The sequence below is a fragment of the Parasteatoda tepidariorum genome, chromosome 8 (assembly GCF_982258835.1).
Source record: "Parasteatoda tepidariorum strain Cologne lab strain chromosome 8, Ptep-v5.0, whole genome shotgun sequence".
Taxonomy (NCBI): Eukaryota; Metazoa; Arthropoda; class Arachnida; order Araneae; family Theridiidae; genus Parasteatoda; species Parasteatoda tepidariorum.
Window position 1 is genome coordinate 47,282,431 of NC_141762.1, and position 15,909 is coordinate 47,298,339.

The window sequence follows — 15,909 nt, forward strand, 5'->3', positions numbered from 1 at the left end:
AATAAGATTGCTCTTTATCAAATATTGGGAGAAATTTGATGGAAATAACTTATTTGCGTTACATGGAGAGAAAAACCTCACGGTTAGCCTGACTGTAAGGGGACTAACCCATGATCCGTCAAGTACTGATAATATTTTGCGTCAGATATTTGATTGTTACGAGGCTGGGCGGAATTCTTATCTACCAGTCATCGCTGAGATTAGAGCTCGGGCCACCTAAATGGGAGACGAGCACTAACCCTTAAGCCATCACAGCTCTACGATTTTATGTTGCTGTTGGCAACGTAAGGTCAAATTATGCTTTTTTAGTTTGACAGTTCTGCCAACGTTGTGGAATTTAGACGAGACACTAGTTCTTATCCAGTAAATATCCAACCGGGATATTATCAATAGTCGTACTTCTACTTAGTGAACAGTTTCATCACTTTAGATAACTTCAAAAAAATATATATATTAAAAACTGGTGGAGAAAGTTTATTAATTTTTCTACACTCAAGTTTCAAACTTCATGAACTTTTTCCTGCATACATTGAATAAATAAAACCATGATTTAAAGCTCAGCTCTCCTTTCGGAATTTTAAGTTTTGTGTAAGACTCCAAAAAGATAAAGAATAAAAGGATATCAGGTTGTATTTAACTTTTCTTTAAATTTCTGTCTGATAACTGAAGTATTTAGTAAGTGTTATCCGGAAAATTATGAAATCATGCTCAGTTATTCTATTGTCTCGTGTAAGAGGAATTGTCGGATTTGGTAACGTGATATTAATGTTTTTTATAAAGAAAGGACTTCTACATAAAGAAAATTTGCATTTAACAATTCCATTTATTATAGACTTAACCAGTTTTTATAAAGTAAACAGGTGCAAGAAACTAAGGCAAGATTTCTAAACTCTGCATTACATTATTTTGAATTCCATAAATTGCAAAATTTATGCTAAGGTTTTTCATTTTGCATGTGGTATAAATTTATCCTCATACAGTGCTAATCACTAGTTTTATCTTCAATGTATTCTTATGTCAACTATTTTGTTTGATATACGCCCGCAATTTTGTAATAACTATTCCGCACTGCTACAATTTATTGCATTACTTAATTTTTCTTCAACAATAGTGAAAAATTTTTGCTAATTAAAGGAAATTTTCCTTAAAATAAAGGGCTTTTAAGTCTGTACAATCAATAAGTGTTTCAACTAGTTTTATTTTGCCACCGAGCCAATATATTAGAATTAGATTATTATTCTATGTTATGTGGTTATTTGAAAGTTAAAAATTAGCCAGAAATTAGCATGACGAAATTTCCCAAGGACATCGTAACTACTTAAAATTTGGTTTCAACCAGTTTGCAGTAATACAAAAATCTGACTTTTTTTGCAAATTTTTTATTGTATTTCAGCTACAGCTTTTCCTTAATTTCTGTGACGACACTAATGTGTTTTCATTAACTCAAAACATAACTGGTTATTTTCACGAAGACGCGTTTAATAAAATAACCTAATCATCCATGACAAAGGAGCAACTAATTCTTATAAGCGATGCATATTTAGTTAAATAAGTTTAGAGGGATATCACAACCAAAGCAAGTTAAAGCATATCCTCGAGGAATTTCAAAGAAAAATAACTCAGCAGCAAAATAAGGCCTATTCAGTTTTTAAAACGGCACTTAAGTCATTTGAAATTTCAGTCATCTCAACGAAAAACGTTTCTTAAAATTAGCAAATTTCTACTTTTAATTTTCATACGGAAACGAACTTCTAAACTAAGGCTAATTATTCAAACAGTGAAAAAACTAACAAATAATAGCTAACAAAACAATATAGAAATTATCATATACAAAAATCTGTATTTGTAATGATATTATGTGAGGCTGAATAACTCAAAGATTATTTCAAAAAGTAAAATTTAGGTGAAAAATTTGCCAACGGAATTATATCACCTATATTGTATACGTATTTATTTACGGTATTTACATTTTTACTAAAATTTGTGAGTTTTCCTTTTTGTCAAGCTGCTCAGAAAATTTTTATTCAAACGTACGGACCGCTTTCATCTGATAGTAATGTTCAATTTTTTAAAAAAAATTATGGTAAAGAGTTAAGTATTTTTTATTGCAACACTTTAAAAATTTTAATTGTTTTGTTTTAGAACCATTTGCTAAATGCGACCTCTTAGTTATAAATTTTTCATTTGTAGAAATCTCAACTTTTAAATAATTTGAATTTTTAAGTTAATTTTTAAAGTTTCATTCATTGGTTTTAAAATTTTTAAATTAGTGAAATTTCGGCAACGTAAATAGTTTTTTGAGTAGTTGATATTTTATTTGCTGGGAATGGACTCATTAAAAATTAGTAACGTTAAATATGAGAGAAAAGCAAGCAGAAATCTCACTCTAAAGATTTTATTAATTTAAATATTTACCTAAATTAGTACGCATCTAATTTGTTTATGAATAGACGCATTTTACAGAGAGATTTGAGTAAAAGATCATTCAAGTTCCAAAATCGGACAAAATGTTCTCAGCAAATGAAACTTTGGCCCCTTTACACATTTAATTTCGTACTTCAATTTCTTGCACTATTTAAAAAAGAACTTAAAATTTTTTGAATAAGATTGCAAAAAGGTTGTTTATTGCAAAATTTCTTTTACTTTAATTTTGTTCGAAACATATCTGAATCATAATGGATAAATATTTGAAAGTGATAAATTTTAACGCAATGAATAGATTTTAGTTTTAGTTTTTAGTCTTAAATTTGATTTCGAGAATTATTCTATAGACTTGCTTCCAATTTTATATTTTGTAAATTTGATTCAAAATAATGCGAAGGTTTGTGAATCAATCTTCAAACTTTCCGTTATTATTAAACAAAAATAAGAATTTAAATTTTGGCAAGATTTTTTTAAATTGAGTTTTACAAGTGCGTGCAAAGTTTTTTTCAATTCACTTAAAATGTACTCAATATATAAAATACTATACATAAGTAAAATTAAAATTTTATAGCTATTCAAATTTGTCATCAAATTTGTCATTAAATTTGTCAAATTTGTAATGAAATTTAACCTACAATAAGCATGAATTTTTTGTCATGAAATTTGAGGCGTGTGTCATGTTCTTACTGCAGTAAAATACCATTAGTACCAACAAAATTAAAATATCATTTCAATTAAAGCCCAATGGTCAAATTCCAATCGATCCACTAATAAAAATCTAAGTCAAGCATCTCAGCCTTCAAAGAGTTTGTTTGCTATCGTCAAACTATTGAGATTTCTCATTTTGAAGCACGTAGACGAAAACTAATTCAGAATTGAATTGAAAGTATGTTTTAATAACTTACGGGCCAAAAGGAACATGCTTTGCCAAACACACTGTATAACTAATACGGATAAAATATGGTAGTTTAAAAACTAAAATTCTTTCAAAACAAGATTTACTGGCCATCTTTCAATACTGGGTCACCAATGACTAGGGGAAATTTCGCGCATTGAATCATAGTATATAGCAACAGGAAGTGGTTAACTAAACTCACATTAATGATATGGCAAACAAAATCAAAGTTTGGGGCCCAATAGCTAACCATAAATAGCTAATATTTTTAAAATCAAAATAACGCTGCCTTGCACGAATCCACTGAGAAATTGAATTTTTACTCTTGTCATTATATTAAATTTAAATCGAAGAATAAATTACGTACCTCAAATTGAAAGGAAGAAGAAAAATTATGTTTTTGACCGACTTAATGAAGACCTACAGAAAGAACAATAGCAAAATCTCACTGTTACAGACAATAAGAGAAAGAAACGCAGCAAAATACAACAATCTGGAGTTCTTTTTATAGTATGTTACGTGTTGAATATGAACTTAATATTGAATCAGTACCCAGACAAAGATTTAAGAGGAAGAAATTCAAACTTTTTGAAAATAAGACTGTACAACTAATGTCAGACGGTAGACTTTTCAAATGATCCACAGCTCATAGTTTTGATGTGACGTCATTATTCTTTGTTTAATAATACTTTTATCAATACTTCAAATTCTATCAGAAAAAAAACAATCCAAAGAAAAAAAAAAACAATCAGATTTAGCATTCCAAAACAATCCCAATTTTTTAAGAAATTGGGATTGTTTTGGAATGCTAAATCTGATTGTTCAAAGCAACAATAAAATTAAAATTTTAAAATGTTCGTTTTATATGAAATTTTATTTTAATGAAAAACAACAATATTGTTGCAGCAGAATTGTTGAAATCTATTCTTACATTCTTATTTTAAAATTGGAAGCAGGTTTTTAAAACATTTTAATTCAACACAAATATATTTACAAAGAGATAGATAGAATATCTTTTAAAATTTAAATAGATTAAACTTTTTTTTAGTTTGTCTTCGAACGGTATCTTCGAATCATCTTTGAGCAAGCTCAAAAGCTTTAAGTCAGAGAATTGACCCATTTTCAGCCAAGTAAAACTTTTGGAACGACCATTAGATGAAAAAGAAATTTTCTGACAAAGTACTTCATTTAGTCTGCATAATTAGCTATTGTAAATGGACTGGTAAACATCCCTTTTCGGTGTAGGTTTGGAATTAAAAATCTAAAGTTTTTAAGGGATTATTCGTTAAGCTAATAGATTTTCAAATAGACCAAAGTTTCTAACCTCAATTTCTGAAATTTAGAATAATTCAGTAATTATTCCCTGTTGTCCTGTTACAAGACCATTTATGAAGTGATTGAAAAATTGAACTTTAAATAGTTTGAATTTCAAACTAATTTTCCGAAACTTTTTGAATATAAAATTAGGAAAAACTCTTGGTTATTTAGTTTGCTTGCAGAAACAAAAATGACAAAAGCTAAAAGTTATGCAACGTTGAAAGCAGACTACATCAGAACCAAACACGAAATTAAACGGGGTTGCAAAAAGTAGTTTCAAAACTGCAGCCATGCAGTAGAAAAAGCATCTCTATTTTGAAATTTTTGTAACTTTTCTGCTACAATGAAAAAAAATTTTTTTTCGGATTTTAAACTATTTTAGTATTTATAGCTTTAGCAAAAAAATATTTCTGCCTAGCCACTTTTCTTGCAGTAGATTATAATGAACTTTTTTTTAATTGCAAAGCAGAGAGCAGCAGTGATTCAGAGGATAGCGCGTACGTCTACTAATGTGAAGACCAAGATTCGAATTTTAGCATTGGATAGCTAATAAGAATTCCGCAACGACCCCAGTGCTGACGCAAAATATCTTCATTGGCAGACGGATCATGGGTAAGAATACCTACAGTCTGACTAACCTTGGGAAGATTCTCCACGGAAAAATGTGGGTTAGTTCCATCAAAAAGTCTTCCACGAAGGCTAGGTTGTATCAATTCTAGTTTGTGCTTGATTCAGTAGTTCTCTTGTCTTCTCAGTTTGGTTCAGAATTACAAAGCTACGGAGCTAAACATAGACAATTTTAAACTCAGAGTTAGGTCAGCTGTCCAACGTCGGTTATAAGATAAAACTGCATGCAGAACAGGAGGAAATAATTGGAAAGATCCCCCGAGGACGCAGGAAGTAAGGGGTAGTGAAACCAAAGTCAATTTGAATGTTAAACGACGGAATGGCAAATACTGTTCATCGATCAATATGGAATACGTTTCACTAGTATTTAATCCAACTCAAGTTTACACATCCTTAAAAATCGTCGTAAATATTGAGTCTTATTCAAAATATTAAAAGCGGCTTTGCTTAACATTTTTGCAGTTGTAAGGTTTAAAGAAATAAACAGGAGCTGGTTTGAGACAAGAATGTAAATTTAAAATAACTTATTTTTAATTCACCATACTTGAAAGATACATCTTTAAATAAAAAATTTCATTTGGTATTTAGAATATGATAGCTTAAAAAAAATTTAGTTTTCTTCTGGAATTTACTAAACTGCTAAGCCTAGCATGCATAAAAGTTAAAATCCCTAAAAATTTATGTATCACTTACGAAATATTAGAGTATTCTAACTCATTAAAACACAAAGATTCAATATTTTTTATATTTTTCCATGTCATTTCTGAAAAAGGTAATTTCAATGTCCTTTACTGAAATTGAAAGTTTATTTCAGTTTAGCCAACTGACGGTTCTGTAAGCAAAAAGTCTAAATTTAATGTAGTTTTCTCAGCTTAGCTAAACCGGTTTTTCTTTTTATGAGACGAGTATCGAGGAAAACATTCTCCAGATTGAGAATTTGCTAAGCCGTTAATGGGTTAAAATAAAATTTTTCTGTTTCAAATATATATGTTGGTCTGTATGAGCTGACATAAACTATGGGAATAAAAATCTTACTCAGTTCAGTAGTCGTCTTAAAATTTTAATAACATGAAAAATACAGTTTTGAAAACACTAAATTTTATATTCTTTAAAGTGAAAAGTTTAATCACGCATAATTTCACTAATATGTAATTATAAGACAAAAAACAGATTTTTGAAAAAATATTTAAACGTGTTCAGTCCCTTTGCATTTCAAATTTTCTTTAAATTCAGTTTAAAATGCAAGAATATTTAAAATTTATACAGAATGAGTCGTATATTATTAGAGAACAAAATATAGTATTGAACCACTAATGAAATATAGAAATTCAATTTTAAATAAATTTTAGTTTAAGTATAAATGTTAATTATACTTAAAATAACTTACTTTAAAATTTTTGAAACAAAGACCGGCAATGTAAAAAATACCCCAGATGACACATAAATGATGATGAGACATAATTTGAAACAGGACTTCTTCGGAATGAAACAGTTGCACCGACGACATGCACATAACAGAGAGATATTCCATTAACGTTATTTAAACAGCAATCGGAGCGAAGAAAAGCTCAGTTCATTACTGCCGAATCAGGTATTATATACCTTAACCTATCTATAACGATTATTTGCTTCGAACGAATTTGGAGTTGAGTTGAGTTGAGGATGATGCAGAGGATCTGTGCTACTTGCTTTTATCCATTGGGCTTTAAAACAGTTTGGTTGAGAGGAGTTGACATTTAAAGGTTGGATTGAGTTGATGATGTTGAAGTGAAGATACCAGATGATTGTAAAAATGAACATAAAACTTATTCAGTGCACTCAAAACGAAATTTGGGGTTAAAACACTTTTGAAGAGACAAAACCCGTCAGAGAAAAAAAACTTTTAAGGGGAACACACTTTTTCCCCAAATGATCGGGGCGGTTTCCCCAGTCAAACTTTAAAATTTAATGAAATTACGTATCTGTAATTTTTGTAGGTTGGGAACTAGAATTGTTTAGTCAAGCTTAAAAAGAACACTAAATGTTTTTAAAAGGTTTTCGTGCTGGTCATAGCTGAGAAGAAAGTAGAAAAGAACCAGATTGAGACGCGCAGTACTTGTTGATAGAGATCGAACTTTTTGCACTCAAAGAGGAGGTGGCTTACAGATTCTGGGGAATGACATTGGTCAGATAAAAGGAAGTCCACAAGTCCGATCTAGTTCCAAATTGCATTATATTGTATTCTTGGTATAGGAGTTGGTGAAGAGAGATTTTATTAACTGGGTGAGAAAAGGGGTATCGTTTGAGGTGATCCAGAAGTTATTGAGTTAGCAACTTGAGTCTAAGCTTGATGAAAATGTGAAAATGATAAATCTTCGGGAGAGATAAAGGGAACGAATCGAAGTGCATTGGTGGCTTGTTTAATCAGTCTATCAGTGGTTTCGTTGACAGGTATGCCAATGTAGGTTGGGATCCAGGCAATCGATAGGGATCTCACAGTGGCGCATACTAAAACAATATTTTCTTTAATAAAAGGAGGATACTATGAGGGGATATATGGGTAGCTATCAATTTCATCAACTTTAATGTGACCTGTCTAAAATTAAGCTAAATTTAAATTCAAATTCCAACCAATAAAGTTCGGCAGAAGAATAAAACGCCTCGCAGTATTTTCAAAAGCAGCTCTGGGTGTGCAATCCATAAATTTGGAGTTGTAGTAAAAGAGTTCTCTCTGTTCAAGCGGTCCTGCCCATCTGCTAAAGTAGGTAGCTGGATACCTCTGCAGCGTGGAGGTAGTTGGATAGAATCCCACCGTAATTCTGGATATATCTTTGACGTACTTCCGTGGTTAACACTATAGACTGGTTAAGCGTCTGTAGTTACAAATATACTGAAATTGCTTATTGTGGTGGTGTTAGAAGCATCATAAAAATCTTAGTTGAACATTTGTATCGAAATCTCTATCAAGTAATTGTCCCGCAGTGGACTGATCGTAAAGACACTGTTCCCAGCAGAACACCGAAGTTAAGCATCTTTTGCCAACGGTCAGTAAGAGGGTGGATGACCACTTTGAACAACCTACGTAAAGACTTAGGTTATGTGGTTTCGGTTCCTCGTTAAACTGCTCTAAAGTGCTTGACTTCGCGCAGGATGTCGGGCCTCCTAAGCGAGGGTGTCATTCCCTCTTCTAAGGATCAAATTTGTGAAGACATGCTTTCAGATCATCTTCAGGGATGTTTCCCAGACCGTCGCCAAAAGCCTATTTTTTAGTATCTAGTGCAAGGGTAAACAAAGTATCGACCTATCTGCTTACCTAATAATTACATAATTTTCAGTTTTTGTATTGATTTATTGACATTATAAGAACCAAATTCGATTTTCAAATTGCAATTTACAGGTTCATGGGCATAACATACATTTGCAGGCTTGCGTGCTCCATTCTGCCTTATGAACCTTTGTGAAATAAAAGGACATATAGCACAATACAGAGAAGGAAATAATGAAGATAAATCCAGGTTAACAACTGGATTCGAACCTGCTTCCTCCACACTTTGCGCAGCATTTGATTGGTGATACTTCTCGACCAGGGAAGTCTCTTAGTTTTCAAACAAAATAAAAGCAGCACTATTTTTTTAAAAAATATATATATATAATTACAATAAAATTACTCGGAGCCAACAGATAGAGTGTTCGCCTTCCAATGAGGTGAACCGGGTTTGAATCCCAGAGATAGCTACTTGATACGAATTATGCCCCCGGCTCGCACAGACCATAGAAAGTTTATACGAAATTTCATAAATGTCTGTCAAACAGCCCGGATTCTGTGCTACTGAACAGTGTAATTTTAATTATAATCACCTTGTAAATTTGAACTCAGAAACAAAGGTAAATTTTAAGTAAAACTTGTTAACTGTTCATTTTTTTATTTGATCTTATTCGGTTTCTCAGAATATAGAAAAAAAATTGCAAAAAGTGCTTGCATCAGAGAGATTTTCTTATCTCTCTCTTACTGTTTGCTTCATAGAATATTATTGGTACGTTGCTGCCATGTGCACGTGTCGTATGAGTGGGGCCACAGGAACACTGGTCCAAGAAAAATAAAGAGTCCTGGATTCTTCACAGCTAATCATTTATTTGTCACCATTCAACAAAAAAACATCTTCATTGGAAAGAGGAGCACTGGATCACCTCGTGTATTTCCTATCCGGGAACACGTGTCTCCTTCTCTGCATGCTCGGCTGGTTATATCTCAAAAATAAATATATATATATATAAAATTTGTTACATCCTAATTACCAGATTCGCATAAGATGCGCAACCTTAGTGATTTGCAGACAATCATAAAGTTCAGAAAAACGAGCACGCAGAGAAGGAAAGAGAATCTTACAAAATTTTTCGATCACCAACACAGAGCGAAAAAAAACACTTCGAATACTTGAATGATAGCGTCCATCCGGGGAACCGGCTTGGCGTAACACTCGGTTGTAGTTAAGATAAACTAGGTGCAAGGCACCGTTAAAATTAATGCTTTTAAATTTAGAGGAGAGCCAAACTGTATCAAATTTGGGTGGATTGTGATAGCATCATCACAATTATATAGTACAGAGCAAACAAATTGAGACATTTTGCGTTTAGCATTTTTGATTATTCTTGTCACCTTATGATTTTGTATATAGAAGATGCTCTGACAACTTAATGCCCATTTATTTTTCATTTATTCCAATTATGTGTATCTATTTTAATGCGATTCAAGTCACAAGTATTTGCGTTCGTTACAATTCAAGTTTATTTATTTCTGTTATAATTCGAGTAATGTTTATGTAACTTTGTTACGATTCAAGTTGAATATTTAATTCCAGATCAAAGTCGTTAAAACACAACCATCCGCTGTATGTTAATTTGATTATGAATTGAATCAAAAAAAGAACTTTACATTTAACTTTAATTTAGATTTATTGCGATAGGGATATATTGCTAAGGAAAATAATTTCGTATTTTAATTAAAAAAAGACGATGTGAAAATCAAACCCTATGTTTGCCATTGTGGTTATATTATATCTTTTAGAAAATTCATTATTCTATCACTGCAATTTTTTCTTGTGACTGTTTGTCACAAGAAAAATTTGCAGAAGCATGTAAGAAAGGTTTGCAACGTGGTTAAGCCAAGCAAACCTATCTTTCGTACTCAAAGCATTGAGTCTCTGCTTTGAAAATTATACAGAAATTTTTCTGCAATGTAAAAAAATTCCGGATCAAATACCGGCAATTTGCTTCATCCGTGAAATCCATTTAACTTTAAAACAAGATGCAAAACAATTTAAATCCCATTTATTTAATTAGAGTGATTCAGTGATTTTACGGTATTTGCTACTGTAAAATTTGCCATGCCCCAGAATTTTTGTTTAGTAAGATGTTCCGGTAAAAATAGATATTACGGTAAAGAGTAACTGCACTCGGATTGCTGGTACTTTTCACCGTAATTTAATTTAGAATTTTTTACAGTGTGTAAGGAATTTTTTACGGTGTTACCGTTCCCATTCAATATCGTGGAGAAATCGGTCTTTTGATGCAAGAAAGTGTGCATCTGAAATTTCGGAAAATGTCTGAGCTATCTCCCGGGTTTAAATTTACTGCTCTTTGTCTCGCATTGAAGGTAAATGAAACACTCTTTCCAACCTCATTTACATTGTAAAGCATTTTAATAAACAGAGAGCAGAGAGAAAAACAAGAATTGCTGTTAAATTACGTACTTTCGGATTCAAAAGCAGATAGCCAGTTTCTTGTTGAAATAGTTGCAGAAAAAATGAATTCCCGCCTGTTTTTATCTATAAAAAGTATCATCCAGATATTTGAATGCATTATTATCGCAGGTAAGTTGCTTCCATTTGTGGCGGGTAGAATCTTAGCCTAACACAGCTGCGAACGGGGCTCAATTCCGAAAGCCAAAGGCTGCCTTGCTAATCATTTTACACTTCCTGTTGCATTATCATGTCTTAATGGCTCTGATTTGACTTTAATGTCCCCGGCAGTTTCAAGAAGAAAAACAATCATCGTTTAAAATATGGGAAGTAATTTACAAACTTTTGCTTTCTTTTTCTTTATATTAGTGGAAAATGTATTATTTATGATGTCTGTTATATTTTATTAAGAAACAAAAAATCCCTGTTACAAAGCTATTATCTAAAAGAATTATCTTGGAGAGACAGTAATAAACTACACTTTTTCCGAAGACAATGTGATATCAAACTGTCCATTAGTATTGTTTCCAGATATGTATATTTCAATACTCTAGAATTTATATCAGATAATTAGAAAGTATACAGAAATATATATTTGATGTATATTGAAACCTTGTTAATTTCTAATCAAAACCCCTCTCCTGAAAAATTTGAGAATGTGGCTATCATTATATAATCCGAAGTCCTGCAAATAAATAAACAAAAATTAAAATATTATGCAGATTTAAAGGGAATAAAAAGATTATAAGACACTTTAAAAAATTTTAACACTTGAAAGCTTTTTTCAAACGTTTTATGCATGTATTAGAGACATTAATTTCTAAATTTACTCTTAAAAAAGTATTTTAACTTAATTTGCATAACCAAATTCAATAATAACTTACTCATTTTATTATCTCTTTTCTGGATGGAAATTATCTAACCATTTAATTTATTCACAAAAAGTAATAAAAAAATAAAAAAAGCATTACAGCTTTGTAATAACTATTTTTTAATCATTATCCAAGGAAAAAATATATTAAAAAATTGCATTAATCAGAACCTTTTTTCAATTTTACTACTGTGTACATAACTTTATATTATTAGAAAAGAAGTTTTTTGTTTTATTACAAGCACCGAAAATAGCTATAAAAAGGGAAATCTTTTCAGTATATGTAGTACACGCAAAAATATATTACTGTTGCCATGCAGCTAATAATTAAACTTAATCTCATTACTCCCCATATTATTCCCTAAAGTTTAATATCCTTTTGTCGGCTGAAAATTTAATTATAGTCTTTATCTCAAGTTCTGCTTTCAGTCAGAGAAACCCTTAGCTCATTACTTTTATTTCTTTTTAATCCAATTTATAGTATCCACTTGGAAATAGTTGTTGATTCTTATCAAATTATCTTTTATCCATGAAAAAAATATTTTTTTACAACAAACGGATGGTTTGTTTGGTTAGTCATTGATATTTAAGAGTATATCCACACTCCAAAATATTTAATAGTATTCATATTTATTTTAAAAATGAAATTAAACTCTTTAAAAATGGGGGTGTAATAATTATTTCAATTTAGCGTTTAAAAATTTTTTTTAAAAATTGCGAGAGCAAATATTTTATTTCTAGCTAACACTAAATCGAGCGTTCATATACCCTTAATAGGTTGCATTTAGGAGAATATTTACAATGGAGAATATTTTCACCAATATAATGGTGAATATTTACACCAAGCTCACACGCATTTACGTAATTTATTACTTATTTTCACCTCCGAAAACTTTAATTTGTCCTTACTCTAAAACCATCTAAGAGCAACAATAGATTGTTCACTGGAAGAAAATTAAGTTGCAGTCACGTCACATGGTGATAAAAACCCACAAAAACTGTTGGAAAAGGCACATATGTTTTAAACAGGGGGATAAATAGAATTAAGTTCTCTAGGATGATTTACATAAATATTCCAATCATATTATACATATAAAACTTCATTCTAAAAATGATGTCAAGAAAAAAAAACTCTCCAAAATTTGACTCGAAAAGCTAGAAATAAACATTTTCTGCATTTCTTTATAAGAATCAGGAATTTATTTATTTTATCTATTCCTGTTTTTTAGATACAGCAAAATGTAAATTATCATGGGAAAAAAATAATTGTAAAAAAAATTCAAAATTTTTAGCAAATTTTTCCAATTATTTTTTATAGGTTTAATTATAAAGCAGAAATTACTAAAAGAGTAAAAAATAATTGAATACAACTGCCATGTTTAATTTCATTGATGAAGTTCTATGAAAAATTTGGCTTCGTTGCAAAGTTATTTTGAAAATATAGTGTTGCTGTATGTATGTATACTAGCTAGCATGTCCCGTTTACACTTCAGAATTTTTACTTTTAACTTCCACAAACGTAATATGCATTTTCTATATACAGCAGTATACTGCAGTTTTTATATTGACAATACAGCTGTATGGAATAGTTTTAGGTTAATTATTGATTAATTATTTTGACATTGATTTATATTTTTTCTAACAGATTACATTACAATAATCTACAAAATAAAATTAAAGAAATTTAGAAATTGTCCTTCCTCTGCAAAATCTTAGTTTTCAATTTAATGAATGGATTATGCACAGAGTATTTAAAGCAAATATTTTTAATTTTTCTTTTAATATTAAATGAAACATAGTTATAAAAATGTCTATGACACTTTCAATAATACATATAGCACATAAAAAACGAAAAAAAGACGCATTAAAAAAACTTTTAAAAATAAAAAAACGTATTACATATTTTTATTTGCAAAAGACTAAATAAAATTGCTTATGTTGCGTTATAAAACGTTTTTATACAATTGTTTCTTTGAATTTTGAATGCTACGAGAAATAAATTTTGAGACTTCAATAATTTGTTCTCAATAATTGCAGAAAAATATCTTTTTATAGAGAAGAAACCAGAGAATTAGAATAATGGTACAGAGCGAAATGATGCGCAAAATTTAAATGAGTTATTAATAAAATTAAATTTAGTAAGTAAAAATGCACTTTTATTTATTCTAAAACCGCATTCTAATTGGTAAAATCGTATAAAATTTGTCTCGAAAAATTAAAATATTATCAAGATGGTACATTTTATTTTAAAAATAAATAACTTATTAAACAAATTTTAATTTTAAATTTTTTCACCTTTAATCAATTCAAATTTTAAATTAATTTTGAAACAAAATATTTTAGTTTTACGTTAGAAATTATAAATGTGAGAATATTTCATTTTATTTTAATATTATGATACGTTGTCTAATAAAATCCCTGTTGTCAGACCTTAATTAAAATAAACATTTGAAAATGCTCTTGACTAGAAAACCAACAAAGCGGAAGAAAAATATTTTTAATCAATGTTGCTGTATTTTTAATAGCTCTATAAAGTTTGTTTATGAGAAATATTTTCGAAACGTTTATTTAATTTTTCAGTATTTCGAATCTACCTAATTTAATTTCCGTTCAATTTAATGCTTTTTAGTGCCTTTCTTCTCTTTTCTCGAAAAGATTTTAAATGAATTTTCACTGCATTCCTCGTTCTTGAAAAGCTATATTTCACAAAACAATGATTTCTTTCGAGATTTAATGCCACTTTAAGAAAAGATGAAAATTGTTAAGAAGTTAGGAAAAAGTTTTCATTGAAAGTACATATGATAAACATATGAAATTAAACCATTCAAGCATCATCTTAACTTATTCTTATTTTTATAATTTCTAAGATAAAAGCTATTGTATTTTTGCTTGTGTAACAATTTACTTTATTTTATCTGCCCCAATATTTATGGCAGCATTACATTTGCCAATTAAAATTTTTGAATTTTTAATTTATAGCTAAATATATCTCTTCGTTAAATTTTGAATAATACTTTAAAAATTCATTTTTAAGAAAATAAATTTATAATTAAAGATTATTTCGACAGAAAGTTTTAAAATATTTATTATTGAATTAGAGAATTTATGAATTTTTATTTTTCATTGCATACAATATTGTATTAACTGAACATATTAGTAAAAGGGAAAGAAATATTTTTAAATATCCATAAGTTAGATATGTACAATTTCACCTTTCAACTCACGATTCCATTTCTGAAAATAATACTAATAATATTTTCATGCATTCTTAAGTTTATCTAACATTTATGCTTTTATATTTAGAAATTATTTCTTTACATTTAAATTTTAATGGTTTAATATTTTCTTAACATGAAATTAATATTAAAATTGAAGTTATCTAACCAACTGTCTATTTCTTAGAACATATTTTTCAACAATTTGAAATTTGTCGTAAACTTAAAAGATACTAATTAATTTCACATTGCTCCAAATTGCTTAGGTAATAATTTTAATTTTTAAAAGAATTAACTTGCCTTTTTCTCTGATGTCTCATCCTGTGTAAGTAGCCAAAATGATTTAATAACACCACAGAAATTAAAAAATTCAATATGATGCTAGACTCTTTCTTTAAAAAAAAAACAACGTAAGATGGAATTCTTAAAACATTGCTCAAATTTAATTATGCTGTTTCTAAGCAACAAAAAGCTCGGTTAATTTTGATGATCTTCAAGAGGATTTTGGGTCTTCGTTTAGAACTTTATGCTTGGTAATCTTTATTAAATTAGGCTACTTTGTATGGGTTTAGTCATAAATTAAAGTATTTAAAGCATTACTTAGCATAGCAGCGTTTTCTGAACGAAACATACGAAACAAAAACAATTGTTAGAGTTGAAATAACGTTAATAATTGAAATTATGTTACATATTTTTTTTATTAAACCATTCCTTTTATTTTTTTGTTAACATTTACAGTTTTTTACTTTTACCTTTCACATTTAGTTTTGTATTTTACTTAATTAACGATTTAAAATCATTGATTTAATAATTTTAACGATTTAAATAATTTGTTATTTAGTT